The sequence below is a fragment of the Anopheles aquasalis genome, chromosome 3 (genome assembly GCF_943734665.1).
Source record: "Anopheles aquasalis chromosome 3, idAnoAquaMG_Q_19, whole genome shotgun sequence".
NCBI classification, from domain to species: Eukaryota; Metazoa; Arthropoda; class Insecta; order Diptera; family Culicidae; genus Anopheles; species Anopheles aquasalis.
In genome coordinates, this window is record NC_064878.1 from 57,811,049 (window position 1) to 57,828,745 (window position 17,697).

General features: G+C 50.9%; 1 protein-coding gene across 2 annotated transcripts in view; it reads left to right on the top strand.

Moving 5' to 3' along the window:
• Positions 1–17,697, top strand: part of LOC126576050 (uncharacterized) — an 81,514-nt gene that overhangs the window by 52,918 nt on the left and 10,899 nt on the right. For both annotated transcript variants that reach the window (XM_050237133.1, XM_050237132.1), the window contains one exon: positions 8,839–9,037. The gene's annotated coding sequence lies outside the window, so the exon portion shown is untranslated. The remainder of the gene's footprint in view (positions 1–8,838; positions 9,038–17,697) is intronic.

Consider the following 17,697-nt stretch of genomic DNA (forward strand, 5'->3'; position numbering starts at 1 on the left):
CTCGTGTAAACATACTTTAAACTTTTCGCCACAGTGCAAAAGTTCTAGTAGCCGCCACTCAAGGAACTTCTCATCCAGCGTTTTCTGGTAACATTTGTAGTTTGGACCAAAAGCCAAGCATAGCTCATCGCGAAAATCCTTTAATTCCTTTAGCTTATCGGGAAAATCGGGAGTAAACTTTATTTAATTTGAATCTTTGGCCCCTGAAGCGTACCTTACGAAAAAATCAATTTCGCTCGTTTTTTCTCGGACAGCAATTATGTTGTAAGAAGCATAAATAACATGTGCCCATTTTAGCTGGCCAATCGAGCGCATCACGGCCAGCGACACGAAGCGAAAACGCACCAAAGGACAGGACCAAAGTTGTCAACCTTCTCTGCCACCCCTGGGTTTCCTACATTATGAAGAATACATTTTTACGAGCTTCCGGCCGCCATTAATTTTGCCAACAAAAAAACCAGTCCCTGACCGGCTCTCTCGATCCCAGACCGATCTCGGTACGGTGCGTCGGTCAAATGGTCGCGGACGTTGCTGTCGCTGCCGCAGTCAAACTTTCGCCACATTTTTTTGGCGGGGCCTATCGTAATTTGCCACTTGGCAATGGCATTTTGATTGGCAATTAACCCTCGGCCCCGGCACCGGTTCGGATCTGCTTAATGGCAATGTCGTCGTCGTCGTTGGCCATTTTCATTCTTTTCCCTTTTTGTCGCTCGCCTCGCGGAAATCTGGAAATCATCGAACGAAAGACCATCTCGATCAGACCGAGCCCAGGGGGGCTGAGGGCTACGCATGATGGTGGTGGTGGTCATTAAAATTAGCATATTCAAATATTTTGTAGAATTATAACACCCCCTTCTTCTTTCGTGTCCGCGATTCGTCACTGAGCCCACGGGTGGTGGTGGTGGTGGTTGTCCTGGTGCAAACAATCGGGAGCCTAGCAGCACATTCCAGCAGAGCAGCACTTGGAACACATCACAAATCACCACACGGGATCGACCAGAAACACACAAATCTTACCGCACCGCTGTCGACAGTTCACTGGACTCCACTGGACACGGCGACACGGCCGATATGTGCGACCGATAACAGCACCACGGGGTAAACGGTTCGAAATTAGCGATTCAACCTGCTACAAAACGAAACTGGCACCTCGCGTGAATCTCCATGCACCATCGAAGCACCCGTTTGTGTTTGTGGTGTGCGAAGAAAGCGACGAAACAGACGATTTATGTCCGCTCCTCGCACCAATCGGTAAACTCAGTAATGGGGCGCCGAATCGAAGGAGAAACGCCAATTCCGAAACCCTCGATCCGACGCAAGGCGCAACAAATGTGAAGACCGTGAAGAGGAGGTCGAGTAGATGGAGGAGGAGGAGGAAGAGGCAACCGTTTGGTGGTCGAAATTGAATCTTTCCAAGGCAAGGCAAGGCAAGAAAAAAAAGCGGTACAGTCCTAGGGCGGCCCAAATTAGCACTAAATCAGTTTTCCGATGATCAACTGGCAGGAAACCGAAAGCGTACGCCAGTGTGCCACCATCGCCACCGCGACCTCCGTCACTAATGAATCTGATTTATGCTCGCGTTCCCGAATGCCGCGACGGAAACTGGCGCTACTGCTCAGGCTGTTATCAAAACGCGACTCGCATACCGCGAGAGGACCGTGAACTAGGTTAATGCCATCGCTTTTGTTGACCCTGAGACGCCACGCCACTCAGGATGGGTTTGTGAGCTTTGTGATCGGGATGCGGGATGTTGCGAATCCCCGCGATCACCTTGAAATCGGTGCGAGTAAACCGATGAACTTGCACCGCAGCAGCATCGAGACAGCATCAGCTGCATCAGCGCTAATGAACTTCCTCCTTTCGAATCACCACAAAAAAACAGAAGGCAATGATGCTGCTGCTGCTGCTGCTGCTGCTGCTGCTGGACGAAGAAACTAGACACTAGTGGGACCCCCATGGCGCACGGGGAGGACAAAAGCGAACCCAAAGTGACGCGAAGTCAACAGCTCAACACGGCTTAGCTTAGATAGTAGTTGATGAGTTTCCGCTGAACTTTGGGCTACAAGAGAGCCGCCCTTTTGGGGGAGAAGTTGTGCGTCGATCGAAATATGACATGTATCCGCTCCGAATGGTCCAAACTGATGTCAACCAAGCACAAGAAGAGAGAGAGAGAGAGAGACGCACAAACGGTAGTGGTAAACGAGAGGAAAGCGCCCGGGCCCACCGATACCTTGGGCGCCACCATAATAAGATTCGTAGCCAGCAATCGAAAGCGCAGCCTCGCGGGCAACCTGCCGCCTTGGGTCCGAAAATTAGGCCAATCCGAAAGAGGGAGGGGGGGGGGGGGTCGGATGGTGGTGAATTTTAAATTTCCTTCGTAGGGAAGGAAAACAAAAAACCCCCAAAAACCACCTTCCACCCCGCATGATGATGATGGTCGGGAGGGAAGAATGATGGATGGCTGGAGGAAAACGGTAGCACGTGACCGTGCAACATTGGCAGCGGATGTGAGAGGGATCCGGGGGGGGGGGGGGGGGGGGGGGGGAGGTCCACGAAACGAACCAAACGGTCGTGCTGCGATGGTGGGGAAAGTGTGTTTATGAGTCAGTATTAAGAACGTGCAGCTCACCAATCCGGGCTAATTCGGAACGATCGACGTGATTTTCGGTCTCATTTTAGTAGCGTCGACGAACGGCATGAATGTGCTTGTGCTTTGTTGGCTACTTTAATGCAGGTGATGCTGTGGAAGCTGTAAGTAGTTCAGTTGTTAAGCACGACTATTTAGGGACCATACAGAGCATTTAAAAATCATTTATTTAAACTGTTTAATTGCAAGTGAGCTTTTTTACTGCAGCAAATAAACATACAACTCTCTAAACGGAGACTAAGGTTAATTTGGGATCAAAATAGGCGCGTTTTTGTAGATTTTTTGTGAAGAAACCATTCAATTTGATTTTTCAAGTAAATGTCATATTAAACTACAACTTTTCAAGAATATTTGGTTCTATTTTCGGGAGAAATTTGGGAGACCATGGTGTAGCCAAGCCTGAACTACGCAAATCAATATTTCAAACCGGGTTCGTCGCTTAAGTCTTTTGATTTGGTTCAAGAACGGTGTCATAATTTACGTAATTATTAACAAAAAAAAAATCAACAATTCTTATAAAAACTCGACGGTACTATCTGGCAAATAGTTTACAGAATATGTATTTAAATTTTCATATCGGTTGATCCAGTAGTTTTTATGCTATTTGAACGCGCTTCAAAGGAGCAATCTGCAATGAGCTTTGTATGAGGCGCTGATATTCAAAAATCTATTACTTTGTCAGTTTTTCTTCGATTCATCCAAAACCTTTACACAATACTTGAAAAGATCAGAATTCTCGAAAAAAAAATGAAATCAAAAATGAAATCAAAACCAAGCACCGTTGCAATCAATTGCCCTCCTGGAATCCGCTTTAACAAACGGTATTGAGGGATAGTTATCTCTCCAGCACAACATCTGTCGTCCACATCTCTAACAAGTCATGTCCGGTGCTCGTTTTGCGCCGATAAAGTTGCGCTCAAAACTGGGCCTTTGAACATTTCTTAATGAACGAGCATTGCTAGAGTGTACCTTGGCCAATTTATGCACATTCAATCCGTAATCCGGAATGTGTTTCCAAGGGGTGCCAGAGGCAAGCACGCACGCCAGCCACCAGCAGGGGACCGGATTTTATTGGGTCAACGGTGTAAGGGTGGTTTTTTTGAAGAGATACCTCGAGAGAGAAGGCCCTCGATTAGAGCGGTGGCCACTCTGTTCAATCCGATCGGTGCCAATTCGATGCTAACTAGTCGAGGAAACTAACTTGAGTTGACCAGCACCTCCCAGATACTGAAGTGACACACGCAATCGAACCCAATGTCAAGATCACGGCACCCCGGTGCATCCATTTGTAAATCTCCGTTATCGAACCTACTTCCGCGGGCGAGAAAGAGCGAGAGACGATCTGGCACACGCGGCGATCGCAGCCTCTTCTGAGGGAGGGGAGGACCGTTCTCAGCTTCTTTGACACACATTTCGCCATTCCAATCGGGAAGCTGGAGGCCGTACTACCGGACTGTCCGGATGGAAAGATCACGTGGTGCCAACCGACGAATCCTTCCACCTTCCACTGCTCGGTTCACCGAGGTTCCTCTTCTGTGCAAACACAGCCTGCCAACCAGCCAGTCAGCCAGTGAACTTCCGTCGCTTCCCGCTCCCAGTGTGTCCCAGTTAAAGGGGTGATGATCGCTCCTTTCGCCCGTTTTTTGCTCCCCAACTCCCGCTCGTTCGTCTTCTCGCCACAAGCGAAAGGGCACGACCACGACACGAGCAGCAGCAGCAGCAGCAGCAGCAACATGCTTGTACGCATTTATTAATGATTGCATCTGACAGAAAAATGGCCAACCACTTGGCGTCGTCCTCACGATGCTGCACTGGTCCACGGCGTGCAGACAGGTTTTGCGCCCTGCTCGTCGTTTTTCCTCTCCGTTTCTTTCTGCTTGCGCTCCAAGATAGTTACTCCCGCACTCTGCCTTATCACGGAATGGCCAAAGCACACCGTCACCTTCGTTGGTGCAAAAGTGCAAGTGCATCATGATGCGGACACGAGTTGACCGAGCAGCAGCAGCAGCATTACTCGTTCTACTTGTTTTTTCCCCCCAATTCGTCATGCCGAAAGCATCGTGACGGTCCCGGGAGGTCCGTGAGGTCCAGATATGGGAACATGATTTCCGCAACCCAGGCCCCCCCCTTGGGAGAGGTGGACGATTAATTTCTCTGATTGAGCCTCGCCTCGCCTCGCCTCGCCTCGACACATATGCACCAATCGCGTGCACGATCATGCGATCGCTCGGGCCATGGGCCGATAATGAACTCGTCTCCGCCGCTTCTTCGCTTCGCTGCTTGAGCTGTCACTCTCTCCTTCTCGCGGTGCGCAATCCGTGCAATCAAGCGTCGCGCGACCAGTGCCATTGGTCAGGGGTTCCTCTGTTATTGTTGTTGTTGTTCTCCGAGGTCGATTCGCCCGATCGACCGCATCCTTCGCATCCAACCAGTCAGTCAGCCGCTCGATCGTCATTAGCTCAGTGAGGAACCCAAAAGGACAGAGAGCATCAGTCCGGGCGAGCACTGCGGACATCTACCATCATCGTACGTTACCGTTGATTGACTTTTGATATTTTACGTCCCAAATCTGCACTCTCTCTCTTTCTCTCTGTCATGGAGCGGATTACAGAGACGTCATGATGTCGAAACACCCCTTAGGGGAGTTGGCTACCAATAGACATGGATGTGTTGCGACGGAAAGGGCACACACGCATACCTCGTCGATCGATCCGGGTGCACCATTGCACCCCTGACCTGCTTTTTGGGGGGTTGTGGATGAGGGAGATAACAAACAGTTTCCCACCCGGATCGCTTCATTTGAATATGAATTGCTGCGTGATTGGAGGCGATGAAGATGTCAGCTGCGTCCTCCTGGGGCGCTCGACCTTAAGGACCTTTTCCATTTCCGGTTACACTTTGATTAATTTAATGTAAACGATGCAGATAGAGATTAGGTTTTCTTTTTTTTCTGTGTTGTTTGTTTGTATTTAACGATTTTAACAAAAAAGTTTCATTCAAATAATGCATTAATTGCTTGCCGACAATTAAAAGAACAGGAAAAAGTAAAAGGCAAATTTCACTCTTTTTCATCCGCGATATCTTTGTCTCATTACTGCTTGTTGATTCACAAAAACACAAGCAACCTGCAATTGGACGCAGAAGCACCTCGACACCAATAGGAATGAGGAGGCTCGGTGAAATCGCCCGGACCAATCGCTGGGTGCGACCGACAACACAACATTCCACATGGTGACATGGCACTGGCGATGGTCACCAGCAGCTCCGTTAACGCACCCATCCGATAACGCTAATCCGTCTGTTCATCGTTGAAAGAGGCCTCGAACAAACATTGAAATTCAAATGATTTCTGAGTGAACCGAATCCACTGCGTGCGCCTCCCTCCATATGCAGATCGCTTCAGCTCCATTGCTTTAATTTTCAATCATCCCTTACCATCCGCGATGATTATCAAGCAGCTAAACGTTAGAGATACACAGTGATAGTGGGATTTAATCCACCGTTTTCGTGTAGCACCTCGGCAGGATCTTGCAAAACTGGGACATTCCAAAGGTGTGCGCGCGCACCCTGCGCCTTAATTGGTTCCTGTCAAGCGACTATGAGCCCGAACGAAGGGTCCGGAAGGGATCGGAACTTCATTAAAGCCCCTAACACCGTCCATTCAAATCAATAACATATTATGGAATCACGACTTTATTACACCGTGACCGTGCGGTGGCCACCGTCGTGTGAGAAGACGGGCTAGTTAAGCCAGAAAGCCAGGTGGAGTGGAGGCATGGGTTTGGACTGCATCGATTTGGCCCCTCTCTCTCGCATGCTTGACTGAGTCTCGAATTTTAATGATCAATTAACATATCAAATGGTCAGCCATTAAGGCGTTGTTTGCTCTTCGCTCCGGGAGCTTCGGTCCGATTTTTGTTTTTCACTACTGCGGGGATGAGACGATCATCATTGGAATATGATTTGGCTGCTAATCGATGATCATCATCGAATGTTGAAGCTGTTCGACTTAACAATGGCACGCACAGCCCAGTATTGGCAATCAGTCAAAATGAGTCCGTTAAGTCCGTTTGAAATCCAAATCGTTAAGCTTTAATCCGCCTCTCGGGAGCTCTCTTTCTCTCTCCCTTGTTGCCGCTACATTATCGAGCAGGGGGGAAGACGATTCCAAAGTGGAGCATAATTAGTGTGCTCCTCTTGCGTCGCAGCATCCATCCGCAACGCTCGGAATCCGCAACGAACGCAGCGTGATATCAATTAAGCACCGAATTCTCCCGGTACGTTCCCATTGTTTACGAGCACGATGTTCACGAGTTTTGATCGCAAATTATGTGGCTCACGAAGCCGGATGCCACCTGGAATTCGGAGGGCAGTGTATAGAAACTAGATTTTCGGGACTTTCGGGACCGACCGCACGAAAGACAAAAAGCCGGCTGCTGAAATGGAATGAAAAATGATCCTTTCCTGGCCCAGTTCTGCTGCTGCTGCGCCGGATCGTTGTGCCGATCGGTTTCGCATTAGTAAACGAGGATGGCGCATAATTATGTTAATTCTGACTCTGCTCTGGGATCCACCATGTGCGGCCCTTGCGAACGGCGAAATTAATGAACCATCGCTTCCACTCGCCGCTCGATGCTGAGCGAGTTTTATCAGATTTCGAATCGAATCCCCCCCTCGCCAATCGATAATGGGTTCGATTCAGCGGTTTTTGCATAAACCACACGAGGCTGCTGCGATCAGCATCAACATCGGGCTCGTGCTGCTAATCTGCTAATGCGCCCTAGATTCCACATGAGTGCTGCGGATCCTGTAACGACAGAGGAAGCATTACAGGAAACTGGCACACACCGCCCCCGGTACAGTGACTTCTTCATGCTGTGCTAGACGAGTAGACTTTCCTGTTACAATGCGTGTACGACGACGACGACGTGCGGTGCTTCCCAGCGAGAAGAAGTAATCCCGGGACTATCTCTCCCCGAGAGCGCCCCCGGGTGGAGCAGCACCAGACATTGTCGTCCTGTTGGTGCCAGGCTACGGCTGGTAGTAGCGGAAGACCACCACGGACGACAGCACAGCAGGACGCAGACCGACCGTCTATAAGCTCCCGCTACGCCTGGCGGGCCTGACGGGCCTGGCAGGTGTCCATATGTTGGTGCACTGGTTTCTGGCCACGCTCTCCGGCCTTGTACACTGGATGATGGCGACATACAAGAACAACATCATGGGAAAAGCAGAGCTTACAGGGAAAAGGAGCGATCCGTATCCGGTCTCCGCCGTTGCGGTGGAAATGGACATGGAAAAACAATCAAATCGCCGGCCGGACGCCCCTTTTCCCCCTTTTTGTATCGCCCTACGGCCAGCCTTCTGTTGTCTTTGCGTTAGAGCATTATTGGCACTATTCCGCGGCCACCATAAGTGTCGTCGCCATTCCCATCGATGACACCTCGACGGCATACCGGAACAAATGCAAACGTTCGCGGAAGATTCATCTTGCGCCTTCAGTGAAGCCCTCGCAGATTGTTCATGACGCACTACAGCAACCTGCACCGGGGGGATGTGGTACGTGCGAGACAAGCAAAAACATGCGGAACCACCGACGGAGGGTCCATGGAGGTGTCCGCAAGATTGAATTACGTACATACTTGTCACCGCACACCCCGTTTGCACGTTTGTGGTGCGCTGGAGTGTCAGAGAGAGAGAGAGAGAGAAAGAGAAAAAAATGAAAGAGATACTGTTACCATCGCGGCCCGATCGGTTGACGCGCGTCCCGTTTGTGTTGTCACCGTTATCCTGTCATTTGGGTTGGCGTGATTACGAGCTCCCCCTGTCCGCTGTTCCTACACGTTATACCGGTACCGGGGCAGTACACGTTCCGCACGACCTAACCTACTGCCACGGTTCGGTTGTGGGGCATCCATTGAACAACCAGAACGCGCCACGGAACAACCACACAACGGCATTCGCCGGCGACCGAACCGTTCCGTCACCATGGCGCTCGCCTGTTGCTCGGCTGCTGCTGCTGCTGGGAGAGCAACTGGCGCACCTAACCAGATCATAACGTGGATCCAGGCCCGGGGGGGGGGGGGGGGGGGGGATGCAATACTAATCGGAACGGACCGAATCGGTGATTACCGATGAGCTGACACCCTAACTTTGTCTTTACCGTTCTTTGCTTTGGTGCTTTCTTTCAGCCCTCCCCACCGGACCACCGGAGCTGCTGACGGCTTGAAACAACCAGAGGGCCCTCTGGTTTCATATTCTGGCGCAATATCAACCCATTGGCACCGGCTGCTGCAAAGTGTTTTATTCCGCTTCAAATCACCGCCTTCAGCGCTCATCTTCTCTGCTGCTGCTGCTGCTGTAGTGTGGAGGCTGGTAGCGTCAAGAAAGGTAAGGAAAGGCTACTTCTTCCTAGCAACGGCAAACGATGGTGTCGTCGATTGTCGCAACAACACAACAAGGCACCAGCGTTTAGGAGCTCGCTCTTCGCTTTGTGGAACCGAACAAACCACCGACAAATAAGCTCGATTCTGTGACTTTTATTGGAAAAACTTTTCCACCACAACTCGCCATCTTTCCAAGCTGTTGCACCCCCCCGGGTTGCCCGTGTGATTGTTTGATTTGGAGGTGCCAGTCGCATGACGCGTGGTGATATGACCTATTAATTTATGGCCACCCCGAACTCCAATCCACACACGCGCTTTACCGCCCCTGTGGCCACTTTATGGCTCCATTCGGAATGGTCCATTGTGGAGTTGTGGTCGTTAATGATTCTTCTTTTATGGGTGAAAAGTCGCCGAGAGCCTCGCTCACTCTCTCTCTCGCGAGGTGACACTTGTGACAGGGAACTTGGCTTACGACAGTGGAAATGCTTAACAAAACCACAAAGACACTGTAGTGGTCACCGACCACCGCTCCACCAATCCGCTGGACTTTTGTCGGTGGCGTTAAGCTGCGGTGGATAATCTGAGACCACCAAGTGTCATAAAAACCCGTAGATTATCATCATCAAGAGGCCTCATATTCTTGTCCCTCTTGTCTCTGGGTAAATCTCGGCGTGTACTTCAATGGACGAATCAATAATGCTTATCTGCACACTCGTAAACATTCCGCAACACATTCCACTTTCCATCGCTAGTGAAACACTCGAGAAGATATTCTCGAGTTCTGTCACATCAAATCTCACGACCTACCGCCTCGGGCCGCCACGGTCACTTGAGCCAGTCCGCTAGTTCGGTACTGACCTGCCCGCAGTTTCCAACAAGCGTTTGTCCACGTCTGGCGTCTGTGGCGTGTAGGCGGTGACGGTGACGGTGCGAAAACCAAGTTTAGCTTTACGGTCAGCACGTGAAGCACGTGGACACCATGGCCACCATGTGGTGACTGATTCACAATGGCCGCCCCGCAGCAGCAGCAGCTTGTATGAATGGACCAGCGTAGACAACGGATTCGGCCTCTCGTTAGGGGAGGGGGTGGGGGTGATTTTCCTTTTCATATCGCGCGTCCCGCATTTTTCATCATTTTTGTTCCTCCTTCACGCGGTCTGCTGCAAGTAGCGCGGGCTCTCTTTCTCTCTCTCGAGTCAACCTCTTTATGATGTACTTTGTTTCTTGGTGCTTGGCACTCCGGAACACACGGTGAGGGCGTATATGCGTGGAAGGTGTTTTGTCCATTCTTTGTGTCCGGCCAAAGCTGCTGCTGGAGAGAAGCGCCGGCGTTCCGTTTCGTTTTCGTTCGCCAAGCAAGATGTTTGTCTGAGCCGGCGGTGGTGGTTCTTTGGTTGCCGGATTGCTCCAGTTTCCAGTGGCCCATTCCCACCGCCCACTGGTGGTGCGCACGAGAGCTCGAAAAGACATTGAAAACATCTGACAATGTCCCGAAGTGTGTTGCGGCGTACGGGTACAGGCTATGGGAGGATGTTGACTTTCCCAAAACATTTCCTTTTCTTTATGTGCCGGGCCTGTGGTCTACCGCCGCCAGCATCTCACTCTCTCTCACCTGGACGTACGTAACGTTTTGGGACACGTATTGTTCGGGCCGTATTGTCCCGGACTGGAGCTGGTGCTGGGGCGAGACCCTTTTCCGCCTCAGCAACCGCCGATAGAACAGAGTGGAGACAGAGAATGGTTGACCGATGGTTGCGGCCGGGTGGCCTGTAAATGGACCGGAACGTTGGTCGGTACAAGATCGAATCATTGTCCGCCCCCCGGGAACCACCTCACTCCTCTCTCCCCACTCCTGAAAACAAAAAATAAAACGAAGGAAAACAAAACACCACGAAACACATAAAATAGATCAAACAACAACAAGGAACTTTCGCCTGGTCCGCCGGTACTCGCCAATGGCACGGGCATATTGAGGAGGATGGATCGTGCTCGATGTGTTGGCCGACAGTTGGAACTGAACAGTCGAGAGAACACAACATGATTTGAAGTGCCGTTGCCGTTTGGTGGGCACTGGTGAGAGAGCGGCCGCTACTGAGGCTACGGTTGAAAGTGAAGCTGTTGGCCGTTTGTGTTGTTGAGTTGGTTCTTCCTTCCACTTCTCGTGGCCTTCCAAAGCTTTTGTCTCAGCCTTCAAACAGCCCCTCTAAGCATCCGGCCGGCCATCCCCCCCCCCCACCCAAAAACAAAGGCTCCCCTAGAGCGTGGCACGATTGAAAATCAAAATAAAACTCTCCCCCCCAAAAATCTGCCAATTTCCCACGATCGGCCACGTGCTGGTGGCCGAGTTTTTGTTTTCATTTCCCGTTTACGTGTGTGCCTCGAAGGCCGAACCGCATGCTAGAGTCGACGGAACATAATTAAGTGGCGGGAATCAAAAACGAAGGAGTCCGTGTTTATCAGTCCGCGAGCTAGAAATGGCATGGCCTACTTTTCCGGTTGCCGTTTCTTGCTTTCGACCGTTTGCGAAAACCGTATTCCAACTGTCAAACTTGATTTATGTATCGCCGCCCGCTAGCGTTCCGAGGACATGAAGATGCGGTTGCTGGCGCTGGCTGGCACTTCCTGCCGTTCCTGGCCGTGATAAGTGAAGACCCATCCATGCTGTGCGAATCGATTCATTATAATTGGAACACCAATTGGAAGGGGATGTGCGGAAGGATGACGGCTGTACCTCAGTAAGCTTTGCGTTCATTTGACAGGTGATATAACCTCAAAACGAAAAGCAAACCACTTTAAATGGTCGTCATAGTGCCGCCAGTGAGATCCGTGATTGATGTAATGCTGAAGAACAGAAAACGAGTGAAGAAGAGGGGGAAATTCCGTTCGAACCGATTTGATGAATTAAGGCAGACAATTACAAACCGCATACCACCGGGCACCGCACTGCGCCCCCTCAGTGTTGTCCCTTTTTGCCATCATGGCCACATCGCCATTCTCGACACCAACCTGTAAAACGTGGAATTATTGAATTATGAATTTTGATTGAAATCTCCCCCTTACACCACAGCTCCTTGCTCCGTGCTCCGATCCATCATTCCGTGAGGCTCCGTCAAGGAAGGCAAAACACCAATTTACTTGTTTCCACTCCCACCACCACCACCGCCAGCAGCAGCAGGAGCGACTCTTCCGGGTTTGTGTCTTAAATCGATTGGCGTGAAAACTTAACCTTAACGAGATGAGCCACGGGATCGATCCGTCCACGAGTTGGAGCCTTGGCGAGATGCTATCGGACCAGTGACGAAGGGAGGGAAGGCAGAGTGATTGGAAATATCATTAAGGAAAAAGGGTGCCCTACTAGGTCCATCGCTCCTGCCGCACCAGCTCCAGCTGCTGCTAGAGGCACCTCGTTTGCTGACGGCGCAACAGAGCATTCCAGGGCATCCGGAGCTCGGCTCTAACCGAGGGCCGACTGGTGTGGTAGGTTGTGTGTCAAGTGGTGCTGTCATTATTGTGGTTTTCCGTTCTGGCATGCCACCAGACCTGTACCTGTTACCGGAGAGGACTGCGAGGACTGCGAGGACTGCACTCTCTCTTCTTGAAGGCGAATCTGGCTTCGGGGCGCAAAAGATCTTGGGATCTATTCTTTCCCTTCACTGTACAAGTGCTTCAATGACCGCAAAACCAAAGCCAAAGCCCGAAAAGCCCAGCCCAGAACCAATGGCATACACCAGAGCAGCAGCTTATTTTGGAACGCGGCCCAGGGGGCAACTGCTGCCGCCTCCGCCGCCGGATCTTTGATCGATCGTTCACCGATTGTGGCAGTGCAGTGGGTCAGAATGTCAAATGGTGGCTGCTTTGGAGGAGAAGAGGTTCCTGAGGGGCTTTAACTAAAGGTCATCGGTGACGGTGGACTACGGATTTGATGGACAATTTACTGGCAATCATCGCATGCTCGATACGGGAACATCGAGACAGTGATCTAGTGATGTTTATCATCGAAACATTTAAATCGTTTCGAACAGCAGGTTTGTGGAAGGTTTGGGTTAACGCCAGGTTAGTGGATCACTTCAAACCGAGACTTTTTCGACATAAATTGCCGTGGAGTGCACTGGTTCATAACAAATCCTAGCTCGAATCACCTCACTAAGCTGTTTGCTGTGGCCAAATGTGTTTAGACTAAACGATGGAGGAGCAGCTCTCCGGAAATCACACTACAAAGCACAACCAGAACACTCATTAGAAGTTGTGAATGCACTACGATCTATTTCTCCCTCGGGTGGTGGGGGAAAATAAAGAATGAAAACAGCCTGGACCGAAAGCTATTTTCTGTTACTTCTTGCTTTTCCACCCCATCATCACTCGGTGCGGCCAGAACTCCAATTAAACTTCTCGACCGCAGAAATCTGGCCCCCTCCCTGCTCTTATTCCCAGCTGAGGGGCATTGGGCGACCAGTTTTGCGGCGTTATAGAAAAGTCGAAAGTAATGAAAGTTCCTCACTAGCTTCCCACCAAACGGAAGCATCGGTTTCTCCCCGCCGATCGCTCTCTGCTCTCGATTTCTCGGCCGAAACCGAACAACCGAAAACCCATTGATGGTAAACCTGAACGCCACCGTGTTTCGCCCGTTTCCGGTACGGTACGGTACGGTACGGGAACGGTACTGGTACTGATGGTGTTTCACTTTGGAGTTCGGCGCCCGTTTTTTTTTTTTTAACGACGCCAAGCACCGGACGAGAGTTGCATTTTAATTGAAGCACTTTCCGTTGCACAAACGTTCGGTAGTGATTGTGTACAAGGGGAATCGAGTGGTTCGAATGGAACCACACGATGCAAAACACCGACACTAGCTCACCTAGGGGTAGAGTAATATTGTTAAAAAGCATTTGTTTCTGGGGTTTCCGTGGTTAACCGCGTTCTCTGCAAAACTTTGACACGGTAAAGTCCCTTTGGTGGTGAGCATTCTGCATTCTGTGCTGCTGCTACGGTCGTGGGAAAGAATATATTCTCTCCTTCAAACCGGTGACGATGCAACACAGTTTCATCGCCATCATCATCTTCAGCGCGCACAAGCTGGTACGAGCCGCGAGAGCCAGTTTCTTCCATTCCACCATTATCGTCTTAATTAGAGCTTTAAAACTTAACAAATCATTTTCCCCCCGGGAGGCGCTTCCTTCCACAATGGTGCTGAAGATGGCCTGACCATGGCCGCGAAAGAGTGGAAAAGGTTTTGCAGAAAAGTTCTGCCTCTCCGGGTGGCCAGGCTGCCTAGAACGAAGACCACCAAGTGACCGAAGTGGAAGTTTCGCAGTGCGCTGGAAAAGCTGCTTCGTGTCTAGCAGCAGAAAGTGAAACCGATCGATCGGTCACACACCGGTGGTGTCGGTGTAACGCAACGGGTGGCCAGAGAGTAGAATTTATGCGAGAGCGCTTCCAACGCTACGAGGGCCAACGTTACGAGTCCCCCGGGGGCACGCGGTTTACCGTAAATGTATCGGTGCAACTACGTCGCACGCTGCAGCACTTCCATAAATCATGGCCATGGAGAGATGACCTGGGGAGCAGCACCTGGTGACCAATCTGGGCTACGCTAGACGGTCTCTCTCCGACATCACCTGTGGTTGCTTTTCGCAAAAAAAAAAACCATAACTTCATCGATGTGGTCCACGACATATAGGGGTGCTTCACCCCCAATGCCTGGTCACTGGCCTGACTGAGTTTACAGTGACTGAAGGTCGCTCCACTTACTTTTGCTCGACAGAACGCTACATTAAGGAGAGCTGAACGACTGGCGAGACTTCCAGCACTACCAACTCCAACGTTCGGTGTCCTTCCGGACGCCAAACAACAACATGGTCCAGCGTTCGGGTGCACTGTAACAATGATTTACGGCATTACGACCCCCGGTGTCTAGCGTCCAGCGTGTCCATAGCACACCGAGAGGGAACGCCGGGTCCATTATTAAAGCATTTTGTGTGGCGACAGAAGTCAGAAGTACGTATTTTTACTTTCGACCATCACCACTGTCTAGCTGGACACACCAGCAAGCCAGCACCGGTCACAAGCTGGTCACCAAACTCCATAACTCATTCTCCTGTCCAGCTACGGGCTCCAGTTCAGTCCAGACAAAGTGGAGCAGAACAGGGAAAGGGGAACACAAAAAAAAAAGGATCTGCATGAAAGTCCAGTCGGTCGGTTGGTTGGTTCGTTGGTACCGTGTGGCATTCCGGACCAGCAGCACCATTGTGACAATTAGCTAATTAGCCCATTTGCTTGGGTACCATTCTGCTTCTGCACGATGTTGACATAAGTTCCTTGTCTTTTTCGTTTAATTTCCTTCTCCAACGGCAGCAGCAGCGGCAGGCATTGGTAACATTTGTGCAGAATGTAAGTTGCCAGTCATCAGGCATCGTAGGAAAAAGGATGGAGGTACAACGTGGTGGAGTATTAATTCCATAAAGCTACCATTTGTCCTAGCCCCCACCACCACGGGGAGGATGTAGACACTGCACAGGATTCCTTCGGTGGCTCCTGGGGTGCAAAATCCTCAACCAATTGGGGATGCATTTCGTTGCGATTGCCAGCATCTTTCTGCAGAAGCTTTGTTTGAACAGGCGATACTCCAGAGAACCCTCGGTAATGCCCGGATTAGTAGCCGGGATTAGTTGTCGCTTAGGAATTTACCATAAGCCCAGGCTGCACAGCTACCAAAAATAGTTTAACGCTCACTTCTAGGACTTCTAGCTCAACTGAAAGTATGAAACTCCAGCAACACCAGCAGCATAGAACCGCTCCTCCATGAGGCAAAGACAAATGGAAGCCCATTTCCTTGGGAAACAACGTGTAAAATTCTCAATATGTCTTCTGTACGAAGCAACGTTCCGTGTTCCTCACGGGTTTGTTCCTTTTCGGTGTGTGTAAAATGTAAATTCTCGCCCAACCCTGATGGAACGATAAGTTCCTAGTTACTACGTAGGGGAATATAACAATGAGCTACGCTACGGCGGACGAGTAGTGAAGCCAAAAATTACTCACCTAGACACTCCTTGCTGCCGTTGCAGCTACAACCTCCCTTTTGTCACGTATTCAACAAGTTCTCCCCCCGGCAAGCACGTAGAAGCGCTAGTTTCTTCGTTCACCGCTCGTACTTCCAAGACTTCGCGTCCCGAAACATCGATCGTCACAGGGATGGGATGCAAGGGGATGTTCGTGGAGCGGAAGTTCAATTTGTTGCCATTTTTACGCGATTTATTCGCTGGTAATGTAGACACACCGCTGGAAGTAGAACGAGAGCCCGCGTGCATCGTGGAATGAAACCGGAACTTTATGTGCATGAAATATGTTCCAACAAGCTCGATGACTGTCGAGGCACCCCCTGTCCTATATGTAGGGCACCAGTGGACATGCTAGTACGCTAGTTCGCTGCTGCTGCTGCTCCTGCACGGAGGGCCTTGGTTGTCCTAATGTTATGTTGAGCTTTGATCAACGTTCTTGCCAAGGAAATGCCCCCGAATGTAGGAGAGCATGTTCGATTTATGGGTGCGCTCGCACAGGTTCCACCATTTATCATACGGGGCAGCGAGCGAGCGAACCAGGAAGTCTTCCTCCTCGGGCTTCACGAGTCGCGTGTGTGGGCATCGGACAGCAAATGGAGCGTAAATCAGATCAGCGCCTCATACGAGAGATACGAGAGGAACCGGGCAGGTCGGTGTCGAAATGCCCGAGGTGTCGGCAGCCCAAGCCAGGGATCCAGGCAGCCCGCTCTAATGTGTTGCCACGGATTCCAGTGACGGGCTCGGGAAGAACAGCACTCGCCGGACGGACGGTGCTCCTTTATGCGCTGTGCTGTCGGACCCGGGAGTGAACTGACCTTTTAATGGGCTGGTGGTTCGGTTCGAGCATCGACCCGATTGGGCTGTGACCGACTTTGCAAAAAAAAAAAAAAACCCCACTCGCATCGCGTTGCGTCGTCCCGGAAGGGGGAACAGTGTACTATCGTGTCGTGTTGGTAGCGAGCGGCATCGTCCGATAGTGTGGCCATTGCACCCTCCCCGGCCCACAGGACGACTGGTCATCTGGTGACGCAGAAAGCGGTATGGCCCGGGAGAAGTCATAGAGATAAAGTGAATAAATTTAACAATTTACTGACACCCTTCCTGCACCTGCACCTGCCGCCGGTCTTTGTCGCAAAGCGAGCGGAATGGAAACCCCGGATCATGGCCATACGCCTTCTCGCTAATGCTCGCACATTCACCGGGATAAAATAGTGTAAATAGGACACGTCCCCCCGGGTTCAATCTAGCGTACACACCGTCCGTCCTCCGTCCGTTTTCCCCCTTTGTTTTATCGTGAATCCACCATTCCAGTTCAGCAACCAGGTTTGGTTTGTGCGCCGCGACACGAGGATTTGTAGCTCCGTGGTCGTGGTTAGTCGAGCATCACGAGCATCGCATGGCGCACACAGCCATGGTGAGGTTCGCTGCCTCTTAGAACCTGCCTGCCAGAGGTGGCCACTCGCTTTCGTGACCCTTACGCCATGAAACAACAGGTCCTGGACGGGACAATTCACCACCACCAGCTTGTCGTCAAATGGCGGCCATCCGGTCTAATTGATGGACATTTCCCACGCTCACAATGTCATTTGGTTTATCGAGAGTGCATAAATGA